The sequence below is a fragment of the Chenopodium quinoa genome, unplaced genomic scaffold (genome assembly GCF_001683475.1).
Source record: "Chenopodium quinoa cultivar QQ74 unplaced genomic scaffold, ASM168347v1, whole genome shotgun sequence".
Taxonomy (NCBI): Eukaryota; Viridiplantae; Streptophyta; class Magnoliopsida; order Caryophyllales; family Amaranthaceae; genus Chenopodium; species Chenopodium quinoa.
This window is the reverse complement of record NW_018745448.1, coordinates 2430102-2445465: the sequence shown is the minus strand read 5'-3', so window position 1 is coordinate 2445465 and position 15364 is coordinate 2430102.

Sequence of the window (15364 nt, the reverse complement as noted above, 5' to 3'; positions counted from 1 at the left end):
ATCAAGGATATCATGCGGTTGACGGGCATAATGGCCGCGCTGACCAGGTTTCAGCAAGTCAGCGGATAAGGCTCTACCGTTCTATCAGCTACTGAAAGGGAACAAAGAATTTAAGTGGGGAGCCAAAGAAAAAGAAGCATTTGAGGTTATTAAGGAGCATCTGACTAAGCTCTCAACAATGATCAGCCCGAAGCTGAGGGAAAAGTTGCAACTGTACATCTCTGTGTCAATACAGACAATCGCAGCCGTTCTGTTGGTGGAAAGACAGAAGCAGCAGAGGCCAATATACTTCGTGAGCCATGTACCAACTGAAGAAGAACAACGGTACCCATTGGTAGAGAAGCTGGCCTTCGCAGTGGTCACCACAGCAAGGAAACTAAAACCATATTTTGACGCGCATGTAATACAAATCCTCACAAATCACCAACTGGAAAAAGCGTTACAGAAAATGGATGCATCAGGCAAACTCCTAAAGTGGGCAATTGAACTTTCTGAGTACGAATTCGAGGTCAAACCTAGGGCAGCCATCAAGGCACAAGCTTTAGCGGACTTCATAGTGGAAGCCTCCTATGAGGATAAAGAGGATTATATTGGGTTCTAGAAGGTGGAAGTAGATGGATCCTCAGCCCAAACAGGAAGTGGAGCAGGAGTCATAATAACATCTCTAGAGGGAAAGGTATTTGAGTACGCAATAAAGTTCAAGTTCAAAGCATCAAACAACGAAGCAGTGTACGAAGCAGCGCTGGCAGGCCTGTGTATGAGCATCGCAGCGAGAGCCCGCAAAGTACATCTACAAACTGATTCTTAGCTCGTCGCCAGCCAATTGCAGGGAGCGTACGAGATTAGAGAAGCCGCCATGCTGAAATATGTTACTAAAGTAAAGGAGCTGGCAGCTCAGCTAGTCCAATTTTAGATAGACTTAGTTCCCAGAGCAGGAAATTCCCAGGATGACGCTTTGTCTAAATTATCCAGTTCCACATTATAGAGCCTCACAATGACAGTAATGGTTGAAGTCCTAGAGGAAAGCAGTATTACCGAAAAGGAGCAGGTAAACTGCATTGGACAGAAGAGGGCTTGGTTTTCAGACATTGTGGCGTACAAAGTTCATGGCTTGCTGCCCAATGACGAAGTACAAGCTAAGAAGGTGAAGAATGACGCCAATTGGTATGTGGTGATGAATGGGGAGCTCAACAAGAAAGGCTTCTCAAAACCACTGCTGAGGTGCATCCCAGAGTGGGAGCAGGAAGGCATTATAGAAGAAGCCTACTCGGGAATATGCGCTAACCACATTGGTGGAAAAGCATTAGGAGTAGAAGTCCTCAGAAGGGGGCATACTGGCCAACTCTCACGCAAGACGCGCTAGCATATGTAAAAAAATGCGACAAGTGTCAAAAATATTCACCAGTTATAAACCAACCAGCAAATGATCTAACTCCAATCCTCAGCCCGATCCTGTTTGCTCAGTGGGGAATGGACATATTATGACCTTTCAACACTGGGTCATCGGGCAGAAAGTATCTCATCGTGGCAGTAGATTACTTTACAAAGTGGATAGAAGCTGAACCCACTAAGTACATAAAGGAAATCCAAGTAAGGACATTAATATGGAAAACCATCATCACAAGATTCGGTGTGCCACAGTGTATAGTCTTTGATCATGGATGTCAGTTCGATTGTGACACCATCAAAGACTAACTGGAAGACATGGACACCAAGTATGCAAGTGCCTCAGTCTGCCATCCGCAGAGTAATGGCCAGGCAGAAGCAGCAAACAAGTTGATCCTAATAGCCTTGCAAAGGAAGCTGGAGGAATATAAAGGCCTATGGGCAGACCTAGTCCTAGAGGTCCTGTGGGCAAATAGAACCACTCAGAAGGAGTCTAATATTAAAAAGCCCTTTCACTCTGGCATATGGGGCTGATGCAGTCGTCCCAGTGGAAGTGCAAATTCCCAGCCTGAGGATACAACACTATGAGCAACAAGGAAACGAAAAGCGCATGCTGGAAGAGCTAGATTTCCTGCCAGAAGTAAGGCTAAAAGAAGCTCTCAAGCTGGCAGCCCAGAAGAGCAGGATGTCAAAAGATTTCAACAAGAGGGTCAAGCATATATAGAGAGATCCTCCCAGGAGATTTAGTCCTTAGAAGAATAGCAGCAGTGGAAGAGGAAATAAGCATGGAAAGTTGTCAGCGAACTAGGAAGGCCCTTTCATCATTCATGAGTAGGTTGGACCAGGAGCGTTCCTCCTTGCAGATCAAGAAGGTCAGGTCTTAAGAAACAGTTTCAATGCCGATGTGTTAAAGAAATATTTTGTTTAAATAGCCTGAAAAAACAAATGTAGTTGTTTCAAATTTGATAAACCTTTATTCAGTTCATGTTATGTTAATTAAGGCATTTGAGCCATTTTTATTCAATGAAATACAAGCCTCTGCGTGAGGAGTATGTTGCGTGAATCTGTTTAATATGTTATGCCCCAGCATCATATGCTAACATGCAAAAGTCAAACAAGAATAATTATAAAGTGTTAGAGGCAAGAAACACTCTAGCACAAAGTGGAAAAGTACCGTTAAAATGACAAGTTAAAGTATCCCTCCCTAAAACCTCACCTCACCTGCTCAAAGAAAAACAGAGCACCACCTCGGGGCGCCTGAGGGGGAGGCTTGGCATGTTCAGCTTGATTAGGAGAGAAAAAGGGAAACGAAGAAGATGAGCTACGTGGGCAACACTAAGGTTCTCTTAGTCCCACTTAGCCCACCTCTTTGAGGGGAAGAGGAAAGGAGGAGACGGACATACAGTAAGCCCTTACGAAAAGAAGTAAGCAGGCACAAAATGACAAGTCGCAGCATAAATAAGCTAAACAACAGAAATAATTCGCAGCATAAACAAGCTGAACGACAGATATAAGTCACAGCAAAACAAGCTGAATGACATAAAGGGAGCAGGTAAAAAAGCTGATCGACACAAATAAGTCTCAGCAGGGCAGATTAAATAACGCACAATCGAATAAACTAATCAGCATGCAAACCAGTCTCTACAAAAAACAAGTAGAGTACATAGTGCAAAAGCATCCAAAGAAAACATGACAGGAGGAGCAAAGATCACCAGGGCTCCTGCTAAGCACAGGAGGGAGAGAGAGAGCAAACGAGCCCTTAGAAACCAAATCAGGAAATCATAGAAGCCTAACCTACGAGGTTTCACCGAATACAACAAAGAGACTGCTGTGCTAAGGTCTAGGTTCTGCTACACCTTGGCCCAGAAGCAATTCTGGACAAATACGCAGGCTATGAAATAATCAGCAGGTAAAATGACAGAAGCATTCAGCAAGATAAATCATCATAGTTACAAAGCTGAACCCCTGTCCACCAAGGCGGAGTAAACATCTAGCAAGTTAATTACAACATATGCAACACTGAGCCCTCGTCCACCAAGACAAGGAAACACTCAGCAGGGGAGACGGTAACTCCAACCATGTTAATGCGGATCTCTCTGAAGTTGCGCGGTGCAACAAAATTAGAAGGCACCTTCACCTAGAAAAATTTGCCAGTCCAGTCCCTGGAACGACCAAGTTTTGGGTAGGACAAGACCTTGCTCTCCTTAGGAGCAACATAATACCACCCTGACTCAGTCACAGAAGTAGATCTCTTCAGGCTCATGAAAGACTAGAACAGATGCTGGGACTTAGGATACCTTTGAAACCTCAAAAACCACAGCAAACAGATCAAAGTATGAAGAGAAGCAGGATGCACCAGAGATATAAAGATATTGAAGGCACGTAGCAACTTCTCCAGGGTGGGGTCTAGAGGGAACCTCAAGCCCAAATCCAGATGTGAAGCGAACACAACAATATGACCAGCAGGAGGAGCTGATAGCTTTGCACCATCACCAGGGAGAACCAGCTCGTAACCCTCCCCAGAACCATAGAATTTCTGCCCAACAACAGCCAGGTTCAGCCTCTTAGCATCCTTACGCCAGCTGGAGTCCAGCACACAATTTTTGGGCCCATAACATTTGTCATCTTGAAAAAACTTGACTCTGCCCTCCTTTACGGGCTCCACAACGTAAGTGGGCTGACAATCATAATAGGAGCGGTCACCAGGAGACTTAGTCATCCTGCCCGATTGAACAACTGGAGAAGGAGACGGTGATGGAGTCTCAGTGCTGCCACCTCGCACTACATAATGGTCAAACCGATGCACGTCAGCCATGTTATCAAGCCAAGCAAAACTGTTTAAAGGCTGAACATGGGAAATGGGGCAAACAAGAGACACGTCAGGGGGATTAGCCTTGACAACGTCAGCTAACATTTTATGGCGCATTACGCGCATTCTCAAACAGGTGAGATGGGATAAAGGAATCCCATCCAGCATGAGCACCCGCTCGCAATAAGGATCAAAGAAGTCAAGACGGGGTTCGCGCTGGAAAGGGCGAAAAGTGCTACCCTTAGCAAGATGACTACTTCGTGACCCAGACGTAGCAACAAGAGTCGTAGCAGCACCCATCTCGCTCGCAGCGGGGGGAAAGTCAGAAGGCATAACAGTTTGTACAGGAATATGAGAAGAAGAAGGAGAAACAGGGGAAGTGTGCGTAGGGCGCTCACCTGAAAGAGAGGATCAGGAAGAAGAATCCGATCCAGTGGCCGTTTGAGGCTCACTCATATTCTGACTATTAGAAGCGTCAGACATTATGAAATCTACAAAGAAATACAAGCCCACAAAGAGAAGAAAAAGCAATGGGGCACCAGAAAATCAAAAGATCAGTTTAGGAAAAAAGAACAACGAAGAAATAAAGAGAAAAAATCAAGAATGCAATTACAACAACAACAAGGAGAAAAATTTGAACAACGACAGTTGGGAAGAATAAAAAGATACAATTTTGTGACAGAAAAAGGCAAAAAGAAGCAAAATTGGGTAAATACATATGACAAAAGGTACAAAGTAAGTACCTCTGGGAGGAAAAGTTGCAGAAGCAACAGAATACAACAACAATGGCGATCGCATGAACTCAAACAAGATGAAATTCAAAACTGCAACCAAGAAGGGCAAAAGAAAACAAATCAGTGAAGTGCAGGAGCAAAAACAGAGAAAATAAAGCAAAATAAGGGCGTGAGAGACAAGAACATACCACAACAATCGAAGAACACAAACGTTTGAAGGAGAGAAACGAAGAGCGAAAATTTTGAAATGATATAAATGGGGAAGGGAAGATGAAAAATCGGAGAAGTAAAAGAAGTGAATGTAAAAGGGGACAGTGAATTTAATACGGAGTAAAGAGGCGGTTGGGCACAAAGCAAAACCAAACCGCCATGTCACTTCAATAAAAGCAAAACAGACGGCCTAGATCATCGACACGTGTCCCACTCATGCAAACACTATTCCCGCCAAAAAAAAATATAATAAGAATACGCACTTTAGCGGGAGTGATCGAAAATCCTCTCCGCAAGCTCGTCATTTCTCAGCCTTCAGCGAGAGTGATCGAAAATCCTCTCCGTAAGCTCGTCATTTCTTAGACTTCAGCGGGAGTGATCGAAAATCCTCTCCGCAAGCTCGTCATTTCTCAGACTTTAGCGGGAGTGATCGAAATTCCTCTCAGCGAGCTCGTCATTTCTAAGACTTCAACGGGAGTGATCGAAATTCCTCTCCGCGAGCTTGTCATTCCCAAAATTTAGAGCCATCGTCAACATACAAACAATACGACAACACAACCAACAAAAACAGAACCTGACCTCCCAAGTCTCCAGGCCGCATCAACACCCTAGAGACTTGAGGGGCTAGGAGTGTGCAGGTTAATTTGGCCGGACGACCCGTTGAGCCGTGGCCGATAAGGCTACACGCTCAGAACAGTTGGCATGAAAAGAACCTCATGCCATCTCTTGAGGGGCTAGTTGTAGGGGATAGCTCCTGCTGAGCTATTCCTTCTAGCTGGGAAAAGTTAAGAAGAATTTACCTGCATACAAAGAGTCGACATGAGTGACCTCATACCACCTCTTGAGGGGCTAGTTGTATAGGATAGCTCCGGCTGAACTATCGCCCAGCCCCCAGGGTGCGCACTCACTGCCGAGAAAGCAATTAAGGAGGGCTCATCAGCCTGGTGGAGTTAGCTCGTAGGGCTGACCAGGCTGAACTCTCCAAGAAGGAGATGGTACGCCTATAAATAGAGGGTAAAGTACAACGGAAAAGAGGTTAGACACTCAAGTTATTATACTTTCCATATCTCTCTAAGTACACTTTCTCTCTCAAAACACTCTCTAACTTAAGCTTCGGAGGGGGTTCCTCGAGACACCCCCGAGGGAATTTTACGTGTGCTACCTTGTGTAGGTTGTTGATAGGATCCAGCTCACCCAGAAGAACCCTTGGATCCATACCTAGTACACTACCCTAATCCTAACCTAAACCTAAAGAGAGAAGATCTTCTAAAAACTAATTAAAGAATAGAATAATTGGTAATTGAATCTTCTTATTCCTTGTTAATTCTAATTACCCCAAAATTGGGTATTTATACTAAGCTAGCCAAAATAAGAAAAATAGAAGAAGGAAAATAAGTAAAGAAAGAAAAGGAAATAAAATGAAAAAAATAAAATAAAACTAAAGAAAGAAATAAGAAAAGGGAAAGGAAGAGAAATAAAATAAAAGAAAAAGGAAAAATAAATCCCAAAATCCCCCAACACACATGAACCTTCCTATTCTGCTTCTCTTCGATTTTTGCTGCTCCATTCTTCATCACCACTGCATCACACCATCATCAACGCACATCATCATCATAAATCGAAGATCAACAACAATCACCAAGCATCAATTGTTTGATCTCATTATCACGTGTGAAGCTCGTGAAGCGGTTCGATCGAGCCGAGGGTGGGTTCGACCGAACTTTGGGTTGGTTCGGTCGAACCATGTGTGTAGGGGTGTACACCGGTCCAAAACCGGACCGGACCTGGACCGGACCTGTTTGGACCGGGGACCTGAATTGGGTAATTATGAGGACCGGGGACCGAACCTGAATTAACAGGTCCGGTTCCGGGCCAGACCTGAAAAATCAGGTCCGGTCCGGGTTTGGACCTGAATGGACCTGTTTTGTGTCTTTTTCGTTTTTTTTTAATACAAAACCTGTTGGACCTGCATATGGACCTGCATATGGACCTGTTTTGTGATTTTTAGACCTGTTGCATAATTTAATAATTACATACAAACCAAAATTATCAATTACAAAACTACATAAAGTCTATAAAGTCCCGATTCTCAAACACCAAAAATACAAATGAGTCCACCGAAAATACAAATAAGTCCACGAAAACTCAGTTTTAATTTTTCAGAGTTTGGTTTTCTTCTTTTTTTTTTTTTTTTTTTAATTACGATTTTCCCGGGTTTCAGGTCCGGACCTGAAAACCCAGGGTTTGGACCGGGTCCGGACCGGGACCGGGAACCTGGATTTTTAAGAACCGGGACCGGACCTGAATCAACAGGTCTGGGTCAGGTCCGGTCCGATTCAGGTCGGTTCAGGTCCGGTTTCAGGTCCGGGCCAATTTTTGTACACCCCTACATGTGTGTGTTTGACCACACCTGTTCAAATTAGAAAACTTCATGCCTTCCTGACCGTTTTTGATACTTTTGGCACTTCGATCGAACTCTTATTAGTTTGCCCGAACTCGATTGATTTTCCGTTGCTCTGAATTTTTGGCGGAAATAGTGGAATCGGGGTGAGTAATTGTCGTGGACTAGTGGCAGCAGGGGGTTCTGGTTGATGGGTATGTGAATTGGTGGGTGATAGTGGTTGTTGTTGCTGGCGACTGGAAGTGAGGGGTTATTGGTAGAGATTGGAGGTGGTTGTTTTTGTTGTTGTTGCGGTGGTGGAATTGAGGGAGCAGGGAGTTGCGCTGATTATTGACGGTGGTACAGCTGCAGATTGGTGAAGGGTGAGCAGGAGAGAGGTAAGGTGGGTGAGGTTTGATAGAGATTGATGGTGGGTTGCTGCTAGGTGCGGGTTGCGCGGTGCTACTCTCGTTTTGGTGGTGTTGCTGCGCGAAGGGTGGACGGAGGAGGTTAATTGGTGTGAGTTTTGGTTGTTTGTGAATTGGTTGTAGGTGGTGCTGCTGCTGGTTTGTGGCTAGTGTGAGGGATGTTGCGGGATGGCTGTAAGGAGGAGGTGTGAGTTGGGTGGCTGAAATTGAGTGGTTGCGATGGTCGTTAGTGGAGGTATGTGTGGGTTGCTGCTCTGTTGCGTGAGGGAGGTACAGGGGCTGTTGTGGTGATGGTTAAGGGATAGTGTGGTGGTGGATAATAGAAGGTGGGCAGCAACAATCAAAGTAATGTCCCCGAGCTCCTAACTCACTTGACATGAAACCCGAACACCTACACACAAAAACGAGAATAGAATTGGGATAAAGAATAAAATAAAATAAATAAAATAGAAAATAAAAGAAATAACACTAAACTAATAAAAATTAAATAAAACTATATAAGTAAATAAAATCAAATAAATAACAAATAAACTTAAAACTAATAAAAACTATGAAAGTAACAAAGAAAAGGAACGAAATAAAATAAATCGAAAACAAATAAAATACGAAAATAAACTAGAAACCAATTAAATAAAGAAATTAAATTAAAACATGCTAAAACTAAGAAATAAACTAGAAACTTTATTAAAAAGAAAACAAGAGAATAAAAGGGAAAATAAGGGAAAATAAACACAAAAATAACTCTAAAACTACTCCCTAAGAGTGACATAAATGTCACTCATCACTGACCCCTCTGACGGTAGCTTTGTCCTCAGGATCAAGCGTCCTGAGCATCCGCCTGGCCATCTGGAGGACAGTTGGCCTCACTAGGGCATCTATCAATAAAAATATAACTAAGTCAAGATTTTAAGCAAGGTTACATTTCATAAAGCGCATGGTCGAATAGTCGGATGGCTTACCTTCTTCTCCCCCTGCGGCTCTGCTGCCGCCTGGTATGCCGCCAGCAGTGGTGAGTGGCTTTTTACCACTCTTCAACACTCGTTGTAGAGTGTCCGGCTTTGTAGGAGTCTGAGTAGGGGAGGAGGCGCCCGTTCCCTTATTTGCAGGCTTGGTGGCGACGTGTTTCCTTCAACTCTGGGAAACATCGCCAGTCGATTGCTTGCGCAGTTTGGGATCCGGTTGAGAAGAGGGGGCAGGCTTTGATGAGCCACTCTGAAAAGAATTCTAAGTGTGAGTCTTAGAAACAAAAAATGCTAAGTATTTCATTGAAAGAAACTTTGCAAGATCGTTACCTTAGGAGTGCCGCCTGGTGACTGCTCATCTGCCTTCTTGAGGTTAGACCGGTAGAAGGCAGGTGAGAAAGCTGGCTTTTTGTGAGCATGGAGCTTGGCCATTTCCTTGTCTGCAACAAACAACAAAGAGTTAGTAAGGAAATAAATAAATAAAGCAAGCAAAGTTAATAAAATCATGCGGCCAGCTACCTCTCGACATCTCAGTACTAAGGTCGCAGGCAGCCAAGTACGTCCCGTCCGAGAGCCACTCGAATCGGGGAATATAGCTTTGGGGGGTGAATTCCTTAACCCCCGTCTCGTTGTTCGTTCGGACAGCCACAGTAAAGAGGCCATGGTCAAAAATCTCCTCTTGTGCCCGCCTGGGAACAGGCGGAAGGGCCTTCTTCCCAGCCAAGAGGCGTGGATGCCAGGTTTAGCGGTTGTACCGCTTGTTTCTCTAGGCGTCTGGGGAAGAGAATATGTAAAATTTGGACCTCCAGTCCTTCCATTTGTTTTCTTTCCCCAGCATCATCATGTAACGGGTGTGGCTGGTTAGAGTGAACCAGCCGATCCCGTTTGGATTGGGAGTCCTACTCAGATAATGCATGTGAGAAAATGCCTCGAAGCTGGGATCTACCTCTAGCATCTCACAGGCGGCAACGTAGCCCAAAATGTTTACCCAAGAGTTGGGGGCTAGTTCCCAGATACCGAGCTGGTATCCGTCCAAGATCTTCTCCACAGCCGGATGGAGAAAAACACGAAGTCCTGCCTGGATGGCTGCCTCATAGCAGCCGAAGCACTGGTCACCATAGACGGCCATCTCAGGCCAGGTAACTGTGTCAATAGAATACGGCACAAACAGAAGAAAACCATGCCCCATGACATGGTCAGAAAGAAACTTGGGAAGATCATCCTTCATGATCTTTCGCCTGCCTTTGGAACGTGCAGATAATAAGGTGCACGTTCATGTCGCCTGGAAGCATATGGCTCCTCCCATCCCTCTCCCTTCTCAACAGAGAGGAACTCTCTGGCGGCTTTAAGGTTTGATTGCGCCTCCTCCGAGTCAAGGGGGACGCAGTTGGAAGATGATGATGCAGAGTCATCATCAGAGTTCTCTTCGTAGCTAGGGGCCTGCCGGCTGGTATCAGCAGTGTCCTCCCCCAGCTCATCATCCGTCATCGATCCACTCGGCCTAGGGTTCTCATATTCCTCGTCGCATTCCTCCAAAAATGAGTCATTTGGAGTGATGACGGTGCTAGGGGGTGTCTACTTATTTAGAAGAAAGACACCCTAATGGAGCCGTCATATAAGACAGTCTCACTGTTCGAATGGTACCTAGAACCATCCGTCCTATATCTACTTGTCGTTTGCTTTGTTCTGGCCATCGTGGCCTGCAGAGGCACAACCACTGTCGGATTTGGAGATGTACTTAAAGGAAAGTTCTTGAACGAGCATTCGACACTCCTAGTTCTAGATTCAGCCGTCCCCAGTGACCGGTTGATCGCTAATCTAGGTCGTGCCGGGTGTGTTTGGGAAACCATTTTTGATAAAGAAAAAATGCAAAGAAATAAGTAAAAAAGAGATTAGGCGGTTACCTTAGAAGAAGGTAACGAGAGTCGTCGGTCTTGGGCGTCTGGTTGAGTAGGCAAACTAAGGGGGCCGACTGTCAGATGTTCTGGAAGTCAAAGTCTTTGAAAGTTAGAGATTCAAGATTCTCCTAAAGATTCACGCAAGTGCAAATCCAAGGAGAATTCAACCTACTATTTATAGAGGAGGTAAAAACCTGAGGTGAAAACCCTAGATTCCCCTCAACAGTAAAAAGTAAATATTCGGCCAATCAGAGGCCGACACCTGTCACAGGTGTCATGTGCCAAGCACGTGATCCCCGTGAGGGGCAAATGTTTTGGGTATTTTATACCCGGCCAAGTGGCCCAATCAGAGTCGGACATATGTCACTAGAAGGGGCGCCACCTTGGACCTTCCAGATGGTGACATGTGTCAGGCAGATACTGCCCTTGATTTGGGGTATTTGATGATCCAAAGTGGACCAATAAGAGAGCGACACTTGTCTCCCTAAGAGATGCCCAAGTGGCCTCTCAGGATGAGCGATACACGTCAATCAGATATTGCTTCTGAAATGGCGGCCTTCAAGGCCCAAACATTGAGGCGCCGCAAAACGGCGTGCCCTAATCCCTACGTCAGCAAACCCTAGGAAGGGCACACTTCACCAAAAGACCCTATAAATAGGGACAATTCCCTCATTTATGGGGACACCTAACAACTTTGCATTAAGTATTGAAATTAATACTGAGCTGTCGTTCTCAAGAAACAGACAACACCTGAGCTTGGAATCCGAGTAAATAACTTAATTTCCGCACGTTTTACTCCGAACCCTATACTAACTTAATCTTTGGAGGCGGACCACCGACCATCCGGCGGTCCGTTTATTTTGCAGGTACAGGCGACCTTGTGAATCCAGTCTTGAGCTGTAACTCTCCCAAGGGACTCAAAAAACCCCGAAACAACATGGATATCAAATATTATAATTCAAAAAAAAAATTGCTTTTGCTAATTCAGGTGTGCACAATACATGTCAATTACAATAACAAAAAAAAAAAACAAATTTAAATAAATTACAATTAAACTCGACGAAATATTCTCAACCATAAACCTTTATCGTTTGAAATTGGGAATTAGGGGAAAAGTATAAACAAATCAAGTACAATTGGGAATTGGGGAAAAGGTTAAAATCCAAAAAAAGGAGGAAAAAAAGGGTGATGGGTTTCGAACACCTGACCTTTATCATAAAAGGTAAGGCTTTCACCACTACAACGCACATTTGTATACTTAAAATATGCGCAAAACTTAATATTTATTACTATTTTCTTTTGTAAAAAAAAACCAATTTGTTTTCTTTTGAGTCTAGTATGGGTTCAGCTGAACCCACTGAACCCATACTAGAATCGCCACTGTATATAGAACCTACAGACGAGGAGGGTGATTGGTGTGGCTGAACGTGAAGATGGAATGTATCTTTTCCGTGGTGTTCCTCAAGTGAAGGTTATAGCAGTGGATGTAGAGTCTTCATTCAAGTTATGGCATCTAGGGATGGGTCACCCGTCAAAGACGGTGTTGAACATGATTCCAATCGTGAGTAGTTCTTCTAGAAGACATAATAATAAAGCATGTGATGTTTGTCCTCGTGCCAAACAATCTAGATGTAGTTTTCCCATTAGTGAGAATAATGCAAGTTGTATTTTGAACTTATTCATATAGATTTGTGGGGTTCGTATAAAACACCTTCTTCTTGTGGAGCAAATAATTTTTTTTAACTATAGTTGATGATTTTTCTAGAGGAGTTTGGATTTATTTATTGAAAAATAAAACCGATGTTGATCTGAAAAGATGTTCTTGAATTTTATTGCTATGATTAAACGATATTTTAATTAAGAGGTTAAAATTGTTAGGAGTGATAATGGAACGAAGTATACTTCTTGCGTGATTACTATTTTTGTAAAAGTGGCATAATATTTGAGACATCGTGTGTGGGAACACCACAAAAAAGGAGAGTTGAAAGCAAACATCAACATATATTAAATGTGGCGAGAGAATTGAGATATCAAGGAAATTTGCCAATAAATTTTTTGGTAGAGTGTGTTTTATCGGCTTGTCATTTGATCAATAGAACCCCAGTACCTTTTCTTGGAAATAAAACCCCATTTGAAACTTTGTTTAATAAACCATATTCATATGACTATATCCGTGTTTTTGGGTGCTTGTGTTATGCGCATAATTAATGAGTGTCATTTATGGCACTCATAGGGTAGTCTTTTAGGATGATTTCATCTCCTTTTTATGCTTTCTTATATTATTTTTGGTCCTTTTTCCTTTAATTCCTTTCATTCTTTCTTTTCTTGTGTTTTTCGTGTTTTCCTTTTTCTTTGGTTCTTTTTCCCTTTTATTCCTTTCCGTTGTTTGTTCCTGTAGGTACCTAGGATTTTTCTTTGCAAGGGGATCAAGATGGGCTATGTTGTCTAAGCAAGTAGGAAGTAATCGGCTTGGAGAGGGCTCATAGAGGGCATGGAGAGGGCTTAGAGATCCCTTGGAGAGGGAATCAAGCCCTGCCAGTCTCCCGCGGGCGCGGGCTTGTATACACCAAATTGGCAAATTTCGACCAGAACTCTTCGCGGTCTAGCCGCGGGCGCGGGTAGTCTGGAGAGTCCGCTCCATACAAGAGAGACCGCGACCCTCTGTTCACTCTTTGGGAGCAGAGGATTCGCCGCGCTTTTGCCGCGGGCGCGGAGGTTTGGATTTGTATTTCAACATTGGATCAATTGTGCTTGGATTTCTTCATTTTCAATCATTAATGTGAGTAAGAATTTCTTATTCTAGTTCATCTCTTTACTTGATTGATTTAGTTTCATCTTTGATTGTTTGAATTGCTTGGATTTGAATTGGATATTGTAGTTGATATTGTTTTCTCTTGATTTTGATTTAGAATGATGATCAATGCTAATTCTAGTGATTTGTTCTTGAGTTACACCATGATTAGTGAGTAGATTAGTTGCTAGGGAGAAGGGGAAGCATGCTTGATTGATAATTTGTGCTAGTTGATGATCTTTAATTGATTGAATTGTTGCAATTAAATTGGTTGACATAGTTTTGCATGTGATTAATTAGATTAGGAATGATCAACCTATAAGATTAATCTAGATTGCATTGTAATTCTTAATGACATGACCCATCAATTTGAGAATTGCTTTAATTGATTGAGTTTGATTGTGAATTTTCTTGATTAGCCATTCATAGTGACCCCTAGCTTGGCCTCTAGGAGATAGCTCTTGAACTCTCTTCATTGCTACTATTGTTTTTCCTTTGCAATGCTTGAAACAAACGAAGAAATTATCGATTAGCACGATTATTGAACTAGCATGTGGAACCTATATCCCTAGTATTTAGCTTCTTGAATTAATTGATTAGTCTAATTTTGCTACCATAATACCAACCATTTTCTCACTACAATGTTCGAAATAGCTTGACTTAGGCTATAGTTAATACCGACTAACTCCTTTGGGTTTGACCCTATACTTACCTTATACTTGTATTAGGTTGGTTTGGGATTTTATAAATTGTGTTTGACCGAGGGAAGATTAGATAACGACCTAGTTTTCCACTCGTCAAAATGGCGCCGTTGCTGGGGAGTGATATTGGTGCTTAGCTTTAGTTGTTGAGTCTATTTCACTTTAATTGAAAAATAAAATACAAAAAGATTTTTTTTCTTAAGGCTACATTTGTAGTCGTGCTTCTAATATTTTCATTGAGTTTTGCATGCATAGAGCTTGTGATCGATCCATTGTGCCTTTTGACCCGGAAATCGAAATGACTCTTTCAAGGAGAAGAATTGCTAGTCGATCCTTGGAATTTAGTTCTTCAAGCGAAGAAGGATTTGAAGAAGAACTATGCATGGGAGAACAACCAAGAGTTTCTTTGAAAGAATTGGGAATTCTCGGTGCGTACAAGTTTGAGAGTGGAATTGCTCCACCTACAACACCGGCGAATGATTTCGAAATTAGGTCGGCTATGATTGCTTTGATCGAAAGGAGACAATATAGCGGAGCTAAGAATGAGAGTCCGTTGAACCATCTCAAGGAGTTCGAAAAGTATTGCAACACTATGAAAGTGAACGGAGTTTCTCAAGAATTCATTCGGCTAAAGTTGTTTCCATTTTCTCTCATAGGCTGAGCCTTGGAGTGGTTGGATAAGGAGGTAAAGCCAAATTCCCTACGAACAAGGGACGAAGTCACCAAGGAATTCTTGTCCCGATTCCACCCACAAAAGAAAATGGCGGAGGCTAGAGCTTTGATTCAAGGGTTCAAGCAAAGACCTAATGAAAGCCTCTACGAAGCATGGGAGAGGTATAAAGAGTACCAAAGGGAATGTCCCCACCACGGAATTCCAACCTATCAAGTCATTCAAATTTTCTATGGTGGCCTAAGTCCTCAAGGAAAATCATGCCTTGATGGGGGTGCCGGAGGTCCCATAATGAATCGGACGGAAGAGGAAGTGGTGGACATTATAGAGGACGTGGTTAAGTACTATAGAGATTAGCAAGATCGTGAGAGGGATTCAACTAGCAAGAGTGGCTC